Source organism: Canis aureus, chromosome 2 (assembly GCF_053574225.1).
Source record: "Canis aureus isolate CA01 chromosome 2, VMU_Caureus_v.1.0, whole genome shotgun sequence".
NCBI lineage: Eukaryota > Metazoa > Chordata > Mammalia > Carnivora > Canidae > Canis > Canis aureus.
The window spans coordinates 17797501-17811514 of record NC_135612.1 but is presented as its reverse complement, the minus strand read 5'-3'; the positions used below and the strand labels follow the sequence as shown (position 1 = coordinate 17811514).

The window sequence follows — 14014 nt, the reverse complement described above, 5'->3', positions numbered from 1 at the left end:
ACAGGGCTGTGACTAATATTTCAGGTCTAAGCATGAATTGTTTCCTGACTTCAATATCTGTTTGAAAGAGCAATTTGTTTTATTTTATTTCTTGCCTTATGAATCATTGTTTAGGCAATTGATTTGTCTGCATTAGTAAAATACACACTTTTTTTTTCTGAAAATTCTTGGGTTTTATCACTATTTTGCCAGAGGTTGAATTTGCTAGAACTCAGCATTGGAAGAAATTGTGATAAAAGAACATCCTTAGGATCTCTATTTTGTTTTATTGGGGAAAGAGTAATATTGTAGTTAAGTAAAATTTTCAAGTTAGATGAAAGCAAAAGCTTTGGAAGAGAGTGTAGCAATACATGTCAGCGTAAACAGAACAATGAAAGATATTTTGTAAGAATTCTTAAGCTTAATTATCTTCTGACCCATTGCATGTAGTTATACTGTTGGCAGTAGTCCGACAGCTCCTTTGTAGATAGATCTACTTTATCCAGAAAGAGAACATGTATTATTGACTGATAAATCAATTCAACTCATGGAACTAGAGTTAAATTAAAAAAAAATTTAGCCACAAATGCGAAAATCACTTTTATTTTGCATTTAAATCATTTTTGTGTGTTTCTATAACCAAGGTTATTTTTATTGCAGGAAGCAACATAAACAGCTACCTTAGAGAAGATCTTTCTTCTCTAAGATTCCATATTATTTTGAACCAAGGATATTGCACCAGTAAAACTCCTTAGAAATAATTGTTTTCATCGCTAAGGGTTTGACTGGCTTGTGTTGAGCACCAACCAGAATTCTAGATCAGCTAGTTGTGAACCTGTCATGGTTGAGCAAAGATCATTCCTTGCCTGAATAATAGAAAATATTTCCTCTAAGGACATAATGGTGTAATTTAATACACGCACAGTCTCACACAGTTTGCACAATTTTTGAAAAGGAGTATTAGAAGGCTGAGGGAAGTTGATAAAATGAATCATGCTGCTAAACTTAATGGTCAATCCTTTTGATTTGATGCTTTCTACGGGATATGTAGCCCCTGAAATCTTTCTTTAAAAGCTACTGAAGCTTGGAAAAATGTGAACAACGCTGAATTTAAACTCTATTTTGGTTATGTATTATATATTCCTTTTTTCTTCATTAAGGACATTTGTATAGAAGTCATTTTCATTTCACTATTATCTAGAGCACAGGCGTGCTATATGGACGCAAGAGCCTTGGACTTACTTTGACACTTGGGGGTACCTATGTACAATTTGACTGCAATAGTAGAGTACCAACTTTTTTTTGTGCATGCCAAAGCGTATAAAGATAAATTGTTTACACATACTGGTATTTTTAAGGTTATTTTGAATGAAAACATTGAACTAGAGTTTGTTGCTTTGAAGTACCAAATAAAGGCTTTTTTATTCGGCTGTGCATGCTAGTGAATGAGATAATTTTGTGACATTTTAGACGGAATTAACTGTGGCTGCGCCAAGGTCCCATGGCAGGTGGTGACATAGCTGCAATTAGAATCCACGCAGCACATCCTGCAGGCCCTTTTGTGATGTCTTTGGTGTCTGTGTGTGGCTTCCAAATGGAAGTTAATTTTAAATAAGGTTGGTGAGATAGAATAAAACGGTTACAATTTATTATGACCAATATTGGAATTCTGTATTCAGAATTGGAAGGAGAGGGAGAAGGAAAGAGAAAGAGACAGGAAGGAGAAGGAAAGAAAAGAGGAAAACATTCCTAGCTCAGCTCTATGATTTAAAAACATGGTTAGATAGGAACCTCACATGCTTATGTTAATGGGGGTGAGGAGTTTGAGTTTGTAAATTTTTAATGCTCAAAAAAGTAAGTAGCCTCTTCAGATAGACTTCTGGCAGATGAAATCCCCCCGTCCCTGTTTTTTGAGATAACCTAGAGATAGTTTAGAACACATGTAGGTAAAAGTGAAGAATGAATCTTTCCACTGTTTAGAGGAGAGATTGAGGATGGTTACTCTTAAAATACATTGTTTGTAAATTCTAAAAAAAAGAAGTCCCTGTGGGTTTTTTTTTTCCTAAAGTTGAGATAGTAGAACTCCAAAAGTACTCTGCCCCAGATTGATTATTCAAAATTGATCTCTTCTGAAGGCAAACTTTGACGTGATTCCCATTTATCTGATCAGTCACAGGAAACTTTTCAAAAAGAAGTTCTCTGTAACAGTTCATATCTAAAAAATCCAGCTCTCAAGGTTTCCCTAGCCTGAACACAATAGTCTCCAGCCTGGTTGAAATCTTTTTAGTGAGATCTTTTGTTTCCTTGAATTAGCAGAAGACTTTGAAATTGACTACACATTGTTAAATCTTTGCTTGGGATCTAGTAAAAGCCCATATAGTTTATCTGACACAGTCGAGTTTATCTTTTTACATTTGTCATTCCTCATAAAAGATATCGACCAGAATTTTTGTGACTTTGACCAGCAGAAAACCTTAGCTGACATACTCAAGGCTGAAATGCAGTCATCGGAAATGGAAGCACTTCAACCCTGCCCCTGTGGCGAGAATGGCTTCCCGTTAGACAATCTGGTCAGATTCTTTATGGACCCAAAGGGAGGTACATGTGCTGGGCATTGCGTTTATGTTTTTTCTGACCTACCTGCTCCTTAGAGCTGCATCCTAAGACTGCTGCTTGTGTAAAACCTTTCAGAACTATGCATCATTGATCTGGCCATAATCACACTGATCTGTTGGCTTTTCACTAAACTTTACTTAAGTGAAAACTAACCTTCTGCTTCCTCTTTGGGGTTATGATTGACTGTATGTCTTTCGAATGGTGTGAAGATGCTGGCTGTGAAACCGGAACACTGCTTTTAAATGTCTTCTAAAGAAGCAAAGAAAAATGTGTCCCCTCAACCACTACAGAGCGAGATAAAAGAAAATAATGACGGTGTGCACTGCGTTGTCAATGATGACCTTTAAGGAATCTTTTTAGAACATCTCCACAGCTAGAAAAGGCTTTTCTCTCCCCCCTCAAAATTGATTTATTCCAAACTTATTATTAAAATAATTTCATGTTGTTAAATCTCAATTCCTTGATGCAGTTTTTCACTGAGGCTACACATGTATTAATTGAGAGTCCCTTTATTAATTTCCTGGATAACTGGTGAGTGACACTCCCTGCCTGAGATATAGAACTCTGATAGGTGAAGAACTACCATTGGAATAGAAAACAAGGGGCCATAGGATGTGAAAAATTGGTCAGAAGGAAGAAGGAGAACACCAGGAGAGTATGGGCATAAGATCTAATATAGAATGTGTTCAATCCTGCTCTCCATCCTGACCCCTCCCAAGTCACTTAGAATCTGTGGACTGAATATATGAGGTTAAGCTTTATTTGCAATACATGGGTAGCAAGCTACGAAAAGGCATAAAAATATAAACCATTTTAGGTGTCTCTTATGTGTGAAAAGTTGATTTCAGACGTTAAGTTTTCACTATATACATTTATAATTTCATGACGCTAGGGTAGTCTAAGTATTTAGTAATATTTATGGTCCTCAGTCATTTCTCCCAGTACATTCCATGCATGTGTGTAATTTTTCTACAACTAATAGCTGATTCTTTTATAAAGAATGGTAATGGGAGTGGGTAATTATCATCTAGTTGCTTAGGACTGTACTTTTGTGTATGCAAGGGCAGACCTCTTGCTCCACCTTTCAAAATAGCATTCCTAATCATCACAGTGCACCCAGAGCTGCTGAATAGGGGCATGTGTGCTGACCCGGATTATTAGCACATCCATCTAGCCAGCAATACTATGAAATACTTTCCATTTTTCACATTGCACATTTTTATGTGAAAACACACACACAAGCAGCCTTAATTCAACAGCATAGCTCTGTTTAAGAATTAATGTTTACAATCATGGGTTCCTTCCACATAGTCTCCTAATTCTAAAATTAGCAATAATAAAAAAAAAAGGTGGCTAAATAAACAAATATTTGTAAAAATCTTGGTTTCTTTCATGTTTTTCCCTAGATTCCTTTTTTCTTCCAGTTTTGGGTTGTCACAAAAAAACACCATCTGGTTGGGTATAAAAATGGTCTAGTTGGCTGCAAATCAAGGCAAGCTATTATGTCCCGATGAGTTCAGTAAGGTTAGTGATCATGGAGGAATCAAAACAGTGGTTTGAATAGAATTTTTTTTTTTTAATGAGCAGATTGTGCAATAATCAACTATAGCCCTTATTAAGGAAAAAAGTTTTGTCCTATAATGTAAGGAATGATATCTGACACCCAGAAGGAAAAGAGAACTTTTAAGGTCTTGCCTGATAAAAGAACCTGGGTAACTTACTACAGCAAAGAACTATTCTTCCATTTCTCCAGTGTTCAAGCTACTCCATTTAATGTTGTTTGATTCCATTTATTTTCTGGTTCAGTAAAATGATTTCTTTTATGACTTTTTAGAATGGTCATGATTCTCAAATCAGGTTACCAAATATTATTAAATTAGGCAATAACATTATCTCTTTAGAATTAATGTGGTATAATGTCCTTCCTAATTTATAGTATCTATTCCAGAAAATACTTCTGGGATATATTATTGTCATGAGGATAAGTGAGAAGGAATGTGAAACATTTCCTGGCAAAGAAATTACTGCAAGATACTCAATGCAAAGAAATACCTGATGCTTAACAACATATTGAAAAAAAAAAAAAACCCTTTAAGAAAAAAAAAAGTCTTGGGATTTTTGTGTGAGAGACCACCTTCAGGATGTGTTTGGGCAGTCCATGTGTTGGAAAGAAATTGTAACCTCACTTTCAAATGGCATTGTCATCCACTTGAGTTGCTATTGTATCCACTGAGCGGGACCCTACGCTTGATTCTAACTGGCTTCCCACTCTCCCGCAAAGCTCTCACTCCATGAGAGGAAATAGGAGTAGGTCCATCAGTCTATTTAAATTTCATTCTCAGAAACTGAATGTTTGTATATACCCTCAGCATTTCTGAAGAGGCCCTGAACCTTCCAACAAACTAGGCAAAGGGAGCCCCAGAACATTAAACCTATTTCAAATATGCAGCTACGGCATTGAGATTTTTTTCTTTTTAAAATACCTTCATTATTCTAAGCTAGTTTTATCAAGAGTGCCAGAGTCATTATTAAAAGTATCAGTCAAGTACAGTCTCTTTGTAAAGATACTCGTTGAATAGATTATTACTAACAAACAATAGAACATAGGTTAAAAATTAAGGTGGAATTTGTTGTTATAAATATAGTTTTAAAATAAGTTGTATTTCTTAAGGCTGTATTAACAGTATTTGTCCTAGGTGGGTTAATTGTTTATCAGTAGTAATGGATCCTTGGTGAATTATTGTTGATGCTAAACAATGGTTTTGGTGGTGATCATGGCCTGGCCCAGGGTCTGGTCTGCTTATCTTCAGATTAACCAGTGTCCTTTGGTGCATGGGATGAGAAATGTGACATTGACTTTGGAATTGTGATCAATAGCCTTTGATCTCAGAATCCCTTATTTTCCTTTTTGCAAGTGAATGGCACAAGAAGCACTTTCTCTCTGCAAGAAGGAACGTAAAGGATTTGGAGCTAGAGAGGCATAGATCTATCTCTAATCAGCCAGTTTTGCTGTGTAAGTAAAGGCTGGAAAACAAAAAGAGGCAGAAGTATCCCTCTTTTACAAGTTTAGTACTTGGAGAATAGTGTAGACAGGACTCTATATTTTAAAGCTTTCAAAACAGAGGAAAACTTTCTTTTAATGAACCCAGTCTTACATGACCAAACATCATTCCATCACATCATCACATCATTGTCCACCTGCAAAATAGATTATTTAGTTGGGGATTAAATCTCCTAGGATGAAATTCTAATATCAAGCATGTTGTCTAATATTAATCTCAAAAGGCAGAGCAAGGAAATATAAATGAAAAATTTGATGTAGAAGCCTAGATTGCATGCAAAGGGTCAGATAACTTACAGGACATATCTATATGGCTCTACCTTTAAGTAAATGAATTTACACAGGTACTTCATCCTAGTGTTTGTACTTTGACTCATTTTAAGTGTCTTTATTTTTGTTTTATGGTATTAACATTATATCATCTGTTTCCTATGCAATTTATATTTTATTGCACTTTGTTTTCAATTATATCTTCTTTGGAATGAACTTTTCTCTTCCCTTATGAATGTACCTCTGGCTATTCATGGAATATCCTGATTAATTATAGATATCTTAAAACAAGTTTTCATAAATAATTTCATAAAAAATATGGGAATCTTTTGACTACAACTCTAGTACTTTCTAATTTAACTTAGTCTTCAGTACAGCAAAGGATATGCATTGATGCAGGGATTCGTGGTGCAGCTGCAGATTGGTTAAGGTAAGCCACAGTTTGCTAAGGTATGCAGACATTATGTCAAGTACTTGACAGGCATGATACCATTCATCTTTAAAATAATCTGAAGAGGCAAGTATCATCTTCATGCTCTTTACTCCATTGGCAGAGGGACAATCTAAAACTCTAGCTCAAAAATGTTAAGTAACCTTCCCAAGAGCCCAAAGCTAATAAGTGGGAAACCCAGGATACGATTCTAGAATAATTCCACTCTTCATCACATTGTACTGGCTTCTCAATGTGAATGTTCGTTTTGTACCAAGAATTTATGTTTATGCTTTATGTTTTCTGATTCTGTGTCTAGTAGTGAAAATGTTACTGGGAAACAGCATTGATGAGCTTTTCTATTTATCAGTTTGGAACATGTTTGATAACTTAGGCTTTTGGTCATGACTGCGGTTTATCTTCTTTTCTTTATTAGAAATGTTCTTTCTGTATCACTCTCTGCTTTCAGTCTGTATCTTATCAGACAGTAGGTAAATGAATAATCATTAGGGACTTTTTGATAGCGTACTTCCAAATGGAGAAATTTCATTACAGAATGCTACTATGTTAATTTGACATTTATTATGGTTTTCTTAAAAAAACTTAAAAATGATTTTTTTGAATGTAAATGGTGTACTCATGAACTAAATTGGTCCATAATGCTATATGCTTTCAAGAGGAGGGTAGGGAAAGTAATGGATCTACAGTGAAAACTAGTACTTTTATGCATGAGTAAACTTGCTTAAACCTCCTTTATTTTATTGTCTATCATCATTTGATCTTTAGATAAATTTTCAAGGTATTGATTTTTTTTATTACAAAATATTGTTGCATTATTTTTTTCTAATTTTACCTCTTGAATATACAAATAACGTATCACACTGGTGATCTGTCATTTCACCCACAAGAGAAAAGTGTAATTTTAATTAATTCAACAACTGAGCAGTTACTACTATGTCTTAGATATGATTCTGGCCCTGGGAATATAATCATGAACCAAATAAACAAGAAGTCAGACTCTCAAGAGAAGACATCAGTAATACTGATAAGTAAATATATAGTATGATCCATAGAAAGAGAGCTAAGAAGATAATGAAGAAAAGAGGCTGAGGGAATATTGGAGATGGTCAGTTTTCGATACAGTAACCAAAGAGGGCCTAAATGAGATGGTGTCATTTGAGTAAAGACTGGAAAGAGGTTAGCTAGCAAATCAAATTTTAAAATGATTTGCCCTGTAAAATGTATTTTATAAGTCATTGTTTACCTGGCATTGTATAACTGTTATATTGATATTAGTGTTTAAGTGATTATTTTTTAAACTATACTCTTGTATGTATGTGTATTCTTTTAGGCTCTTTGTCCTTTTATTGATGCTTGGAGAATTCAGAGGCAGTTGGTTATTTTTTTTTGAGAAAGGTAGTATCCTTATCATCCAACTGGCTGGCTGCAGATTATTGGGAAGGAAGACAGAATCCAGAATCGTTTATTTTTTTAAATAAAGAAATGCATAATGCCAGAAGACTAGAGAACTCCCCTTTTCTCCAAGGAGAACATCCTTGAATATCATCTCTTTATAGCAACCAACTCAAAGTTTAAAAGTTCTAGGTGATGACCAGTTCTCTTCATTGATCACGATAAGGTTTTCCCTGATTGAGCTACTTAAAGCCCAAACTTATCTGCTCCTTATATATCCAGTGCACAATGATGGAGAAAAAGCAGATGTGAAATTTGATTGAAATAGTGCTATATTTGTGTGTGTGTCAGTCTTAGTGTATATATCCTGTTGAGTAATTAATTAACATTTAAAAAAAATATTTTATTTATTAGATTGAGAAAGAGAAAGAGTACAAGCAGAAGGGAGGGGTGGAGGCAGAGGGAGAGGCAGCCTCTCTCCTGAGCAGGGAGCTCAGTGTGATTCAGGACTGGATCCCAGGACCCCAGGATTAATGACCTGAGCCACAGGCAGATGCTTAACCAACTGGGCCACCCAGGCACCCCCATGATTGGTTAACATTTGAAGCACTTGAAAAATTGGCACCTCATCTACTAGAGCTTACCTCCTCTTGCAACTATGACCAGAGCTTCAATTATCTTTATCTCACCACCAACAAGTGATTTATTAATTAAGATAATTAACTTTAGAAATGATTAATCATTTGTGAAATAAGTGATGTTCAAGGTATGCATACTGTCTAGAATGTTACACACTCATCTCTGCCCTTGTGTGAATAGGGTCTGAGAATCTAGTAACTTCTGTAGACTTTCCTTTCTATTTGTTTCCATTTCTCTGTGGAATGGCACTCCAAGCCTAGGATTTTCTTTAGTTCTGTATTTAGAAACATATGGAGAGGTTCTTTGAGTTAATCCAACTCTATAAACTGAATCCTGTGGCTAGTGTCCGGTGATTCTTACATGCATGGTATGGTTAGAGGGACTAGGAGGAACAGGAACTGAAACTTCATTGCATTTATAGGAAACGTTGTATAGTCACGTAATAAAAGGCACACGTGGCAGAAATTGGTTTCAGTCTTGCAAATTTTTGGGAAGTGAACATATTGGTTACATTTACCTATAACTTTTGGAAGCCAATAGTCAGGAGAAAGAATCTCATAATTGTGGATAACTATGTTGGTTTAGATCAGCTCACAATTACTACAATGAAACAGTCTCATTTGGAAAAGGGAGAAAGGAAACACAGCAGTCACATGGTTTATATAGCAGTGACTGAGTCTCAGTGGAAGGAGCATTGGGGCTTCCTGTCCTAACAGCTCCTGCTCCTGCTTTTTTCTCTGTGAGGGTCTTTCATGCCCAATGTCACGATGGCCGCATCTGATCTGGGCTTTGGAGAGTGCTCCCTGCTGGTAGTCACGCACCTCTCCTCCCACTGTCTGTGGTGCAGGCCTGGGCTTCCATTGCAGAGTGCATGGTCATGGGCAGTTCTCTGCTAACTTGTTTAACAGTTCAGTTCCCTACAAACTGTTGTAGAAATTCAGGCTGTTCTTACCTGTGAAAATACATGTCTCAAGATCTTACCTAGAATCTTAAACCTGATAATCTTGGCTCTTAGAGTGGACCTCTATGTTCTGACCTTTTATCCTATTAAGGGCCACAACCTTGAAGCAAGTTGGAACAATGGGGTGCTGGAGCCCTTGTTCCCACTGTTCAACAGAACACTCTTAAGGAAATGGGCTGCTTGATAAAGTTTATGACATAATTTTACTGTTTCTAAGCCTACCATTCTTTTGAATAATCCTTTTATTTTAGGACATTTTTAGATTCATTGAGAAATTGTGAATAGTACAGAGAATCCTCCTATAATGAGGACTCAAGTTTCTCTATTATTAACTTCTTACATGAGCATGATAGGTTGGTTACAATTAATGAGGTAATATTGATACATTATTATTAATTAAAGTTCATACTTCATTCCAATTTCCTTTGTCTGTTTTTTGGATCTCATCTGGGATACCACCACTCTCCCTAATCCCCATGTTTCCTAGTCTCCTCTTGGCTGTGATAGTTTCTTGGACTTTCCTAGTTCTTGGTGACTTGACAGCTTTGAGGAGTGCTAGTTAGATATTTTGTGGAATGTCTCTCAATTGATACTTTTTTCTTTTCTTTCTTTCTTTCTTTCTTTCTTTCTTTCTTTCTTTCTTTCTTCTTTCTTCTTTCTTTCTTTCTTTCTTTCTTTCTTTCTTTCTTTCTTTCTTTCTTCTTCTTCTTCTTTTCTTTCTTTCTTTCTTTCTTTCTTTCTTTCTTTCTTTCTTTCTTTCTTCTTTCTCTTTCTTCTTTCTTTTCTATTTCTTTCATTTGACAGAGAGAGCACAAGCATGAGTGACAGAGCAGGGAGGGGCAGATGGAGAGGGAGAGGGGGAGAGAGAATCTTGAGTAGGCTCCACGTCCAGCATGGCACCTGACTCAGGGTTCTGTCTCAGGACCCTGAGATCATGAGCTGAGCTGAAATTAAGAATCAGAGGCTATATTGACTGAACCACTCAGGTTCCCCAGAATTGATAATTTTCTAATGTTTCTCTCATGATTAGACTGATATGCATTTTGGGGAGGAAGATTACAGAGATAAAGTGCTGTTTTCATCGTATCTTATTAAGAGTACATACCATGAAAAAATGAGTTACTATTGTTGAAGGTAACCCCAGGCACTAGGCTGAAGTGATGTTTGTTATAATTCTCTGTTCTAAGCTTAGCTTTCTTCTCCTCTTGTACTCTTTAGAAAGAGGCTACTATGCACAACCCACACTTATATAGTAGAAAGTTATGTTCCATATTTTTGATAGTGAAGTATCTACATAAATTATTTAGAATTTTCTGCATTGGAGCTTTGTCTATTCTGCCCTATTTATTAATTGAATCATTTATCTATATGGGAATTTTTAAATTCTTTGTCTTATGATCCAATATTTATTTATTATGTTGCTTAAATTGTTCCAGTTTGAGCATTGGGAACTCTAGCTTTATCATGTGTATTTCTTGCCTCAGTCCTAGAAATAGCCATTTCTCCAAGGGGCCCTGGATTCCTTTACTGGATTTTACTTGGAATTATGTTGAGCCTATATTTCAAGTTGGAAAGAATTGACATATTAATAATATTATTTTGCTGCAGATGAACTTGGACTATCTCTTAATTTATTAAGATCTTATTTGGTTCCATTCATAAGCATTTTGTGGTTGGTTTTCCTCCTTTAGAACTTGTCAGATTTTATTAGATATACACCTAAGTGCTTGCTTTCTTTCTTTCTTTCTTTCTTTCTTTCTTTCTTTCTTTCTTTCTTTATTTTGGTGCTAATGTAATGGTTTTGTGCTTTTAATTTTAGGTTCCAATTATTCATCACTGGTATATAAGAAAACATTTGTCTTTTATTTTTATTTTTTTTTAATTTTTATTTATTTATGATAGTCACAGAGAGAGAGAGAGGCGCAGAGACACAGGCAGAGGGAGAAGCAGGCTCCATGCACCGGGAGCCCAACGTGGGATTCGATCCCGGGTCTCCAGGATCGTGCCCTGGGCCAAAGGCAGGCGCCAAACCGCTGCGCCACCCAGGGATCCCCATTTGTCTTTTATATGTTAACTTTGTGTCCTGTGACCTTTCTATAATCATTTATTAGTTCCAGGAGTTTTTGTGCTGATTCTTTGGAGTTTTCTACACAGATAGTCATGTCATCTGTGAACAAAGACAGTTTTATTTCTTCCTTTCCAATCTATCTTCTATTTCCTTTTATTTTTCTTGATCTTATTACATTAGCTAGGATTTCCAGTACAATATTAAGTAGAAGTGATGGTAGTAGCATCCTTGCCTTGTTTCTGATTTTAGAAGGAAACATCTCATTTGTCACTATTAAGTTTGATGTCAGCTGTAGGTTAATTATAGATGCTGTTTATCAAGTTGAAGAAGTTCCCTTCTCTTCCTAGTGTGCCAAAGGTTTTTATCATGAGGTATATAGCTTTTTGTTACCCCCATAGATGAGACAGGAACACTACAGCAGGCTGAAATGGGACAGACACTCCCCTTCTACTCTGCTGAGATAAGCTCAAGTAAAGCTCGAGTCTTTTCCCTTGGAAAGGAGGTCTTTGTTATACAGAATGATTTGGGCATATTTCACAGTAATTACTTATATGCCACAACTATGAGAGGATTTTTCTTGGATTTTCACCATAAGAACCTGGTGGGGTCCATGAAACTCACAAGATTCTGGGGGCTCCCGTCAGACTAAGGCCCTTCAGGAGTTTCTCACTTTTATGCTAGTCCACACTCAGGCTCTAGTACATCATCATATTACCATTGGAGTGTCCTCACCAGTTTACCCTCCAGTAGTTCTGTCACAAGAAGGTAGATCTTGTATAAATTTGCTGGATTCTCCTCTCTTTCTGGATTTTAGAGTGGCAGTTTTCCCTTCCCTATAGTTCTCTGATGTGTCCCAAAAAAGTCATTGACTGAAGTCCAAGCTTGATATGAATATTTTTTCAAGTATCTTGTTTCTAATTGCTTCTGTTTAGACTATAGAAACAACTAGTATATATCCAAAGTAAAGAACCTTCAGTCTTTTCTGATTTTGCTTTAGGAACTGGGACTATATTTTGAATGTAAGAAAATGGGACAGTCTATTCTCCTTTCATAGTGAGAATTAGCATAATAATATAGGTTCTAACATCCTAGGATGAAGCAAAACAGTGCTTGAGTTCTGTTGTTATCCTATGTTAACGATTGGACCTGTGACTTTTCACTAATTTCTATGGTTCTGATTTTTTGCCTGACAATAAATTAGGTTCAGATAACCTATATTTACTCATTAAGTACTCTTGTGCTTGGTATCATGTTAGATGTTAGGGAAAGAGGAGTCATTAAAAAATGAACCAGATATGAAAAAAGTTGCTATTACTCTTAGACTATAATGATGAAGATGAAATAAATGCCCCAGAGTGGAACAGATTAGGTGTCACTAGAAAGGTCATTACTGACCAGTAGGAACAGAATTATGGAAGAGATATCATTTGAATTCATTCTTGAAGAGTAGGTAGGATTTGGCCAGGCTAAAATAGGAAGAATGAGTATCCCAGGCAGAGCCATCTGAGTGAGCAAAAGGCATACATGTTAGAGGAAATGTTAATTAAGTTAAAAAATGAGTGGAAGGAAAGAGAGAAAATAAACTGAGTATCTACTATGTGTGAAGAAATACCCTTTTATTTATTTTATTTTATATTTTTAAAATATTTTATTTATTTATTCATAAGAGACACAGAAAGAGAGGCAGAGACACAGGCAGAGGGAGGAGAAGCAGGCTCCATGTAGGGAGCCAGATTTAGAGACTCGATCCCGAGATTGCGGGATCATGCTCTGAGCCAAATGCAGATATTCAACCACTGAGCCACCGAGGCGTTCCAGGAAATACCCTTTTAAAAATGAATTTCACTTAATAGTAAAACAACCTTCCAAATTTGGTAGTATTTGCTCCATTTAAAAAGTAAAAGACTTCTGGGACGCCTGGGTGGCACAGTGGTTGGGTGTCTGCCTTTGGCTCAGGGCATGATCCTGGGGTTCCAGGATCGAGTCCCACATTGGCATCCCTGCATGGAGTCTGCTTCTCTCTCTGCCTGTGTCTCTGCCTCTCTCTGTGTGTCTCTCATGAATAAATAAATAAGATCCTTAAAAAAAAAAAAGTAAAAGACTTCATTTGTGTGTGTGTGTGTGTTTATGTGGCTAATCTGAAGGTCACTAACTAGTAAATGACACAGCTAATTGGTCAAACAAATTCCTTTTTATAGTCCTAACTAACCTTTGGTGAATACATATATACTTATAGATAATATGACCATATACTACATACTCCCAGTACAATGTCCTATAATACAAATCAATCTCTTTTTTTCAATTACCAAGGAAATATTTTTTTAACATTCTGATGTTGTATACCTAAAAATATATCAAAGAACTAAGTTGAAAAAGTCTCTATTTTCTTATGTTTATGTTACTTCCCCATCATGTTATTTGTACAACTGTACTCCCTTGAGAAGGTAGACGGGAATGAAAATCATATTAGAAAATAATGCTGTAGCCAGATGTGAGAACGTGGCCAGATTTGAACATCAGGCTGAGAAGTTGGGGCATCATTCAATAATTTTTGTCTTCGGTTTATTTCTGCTT

At 36.0% G+C, this 14014-nt stretch overlaps 1 long non-coding RNA gene across 24 annotated transcripts in view; it reads left to right on the top strand.

Moving 5' to 3' along the window:
• LOC144293771 (uncharacterized) overlaps positions 1 to 14014 on the top strand; it is a 583355-nt gene that overhangs the window by 220287 nt on the left and 349054 nt on the right. The gene's annotated exons all lie outside the window — the stretch shown is intronic.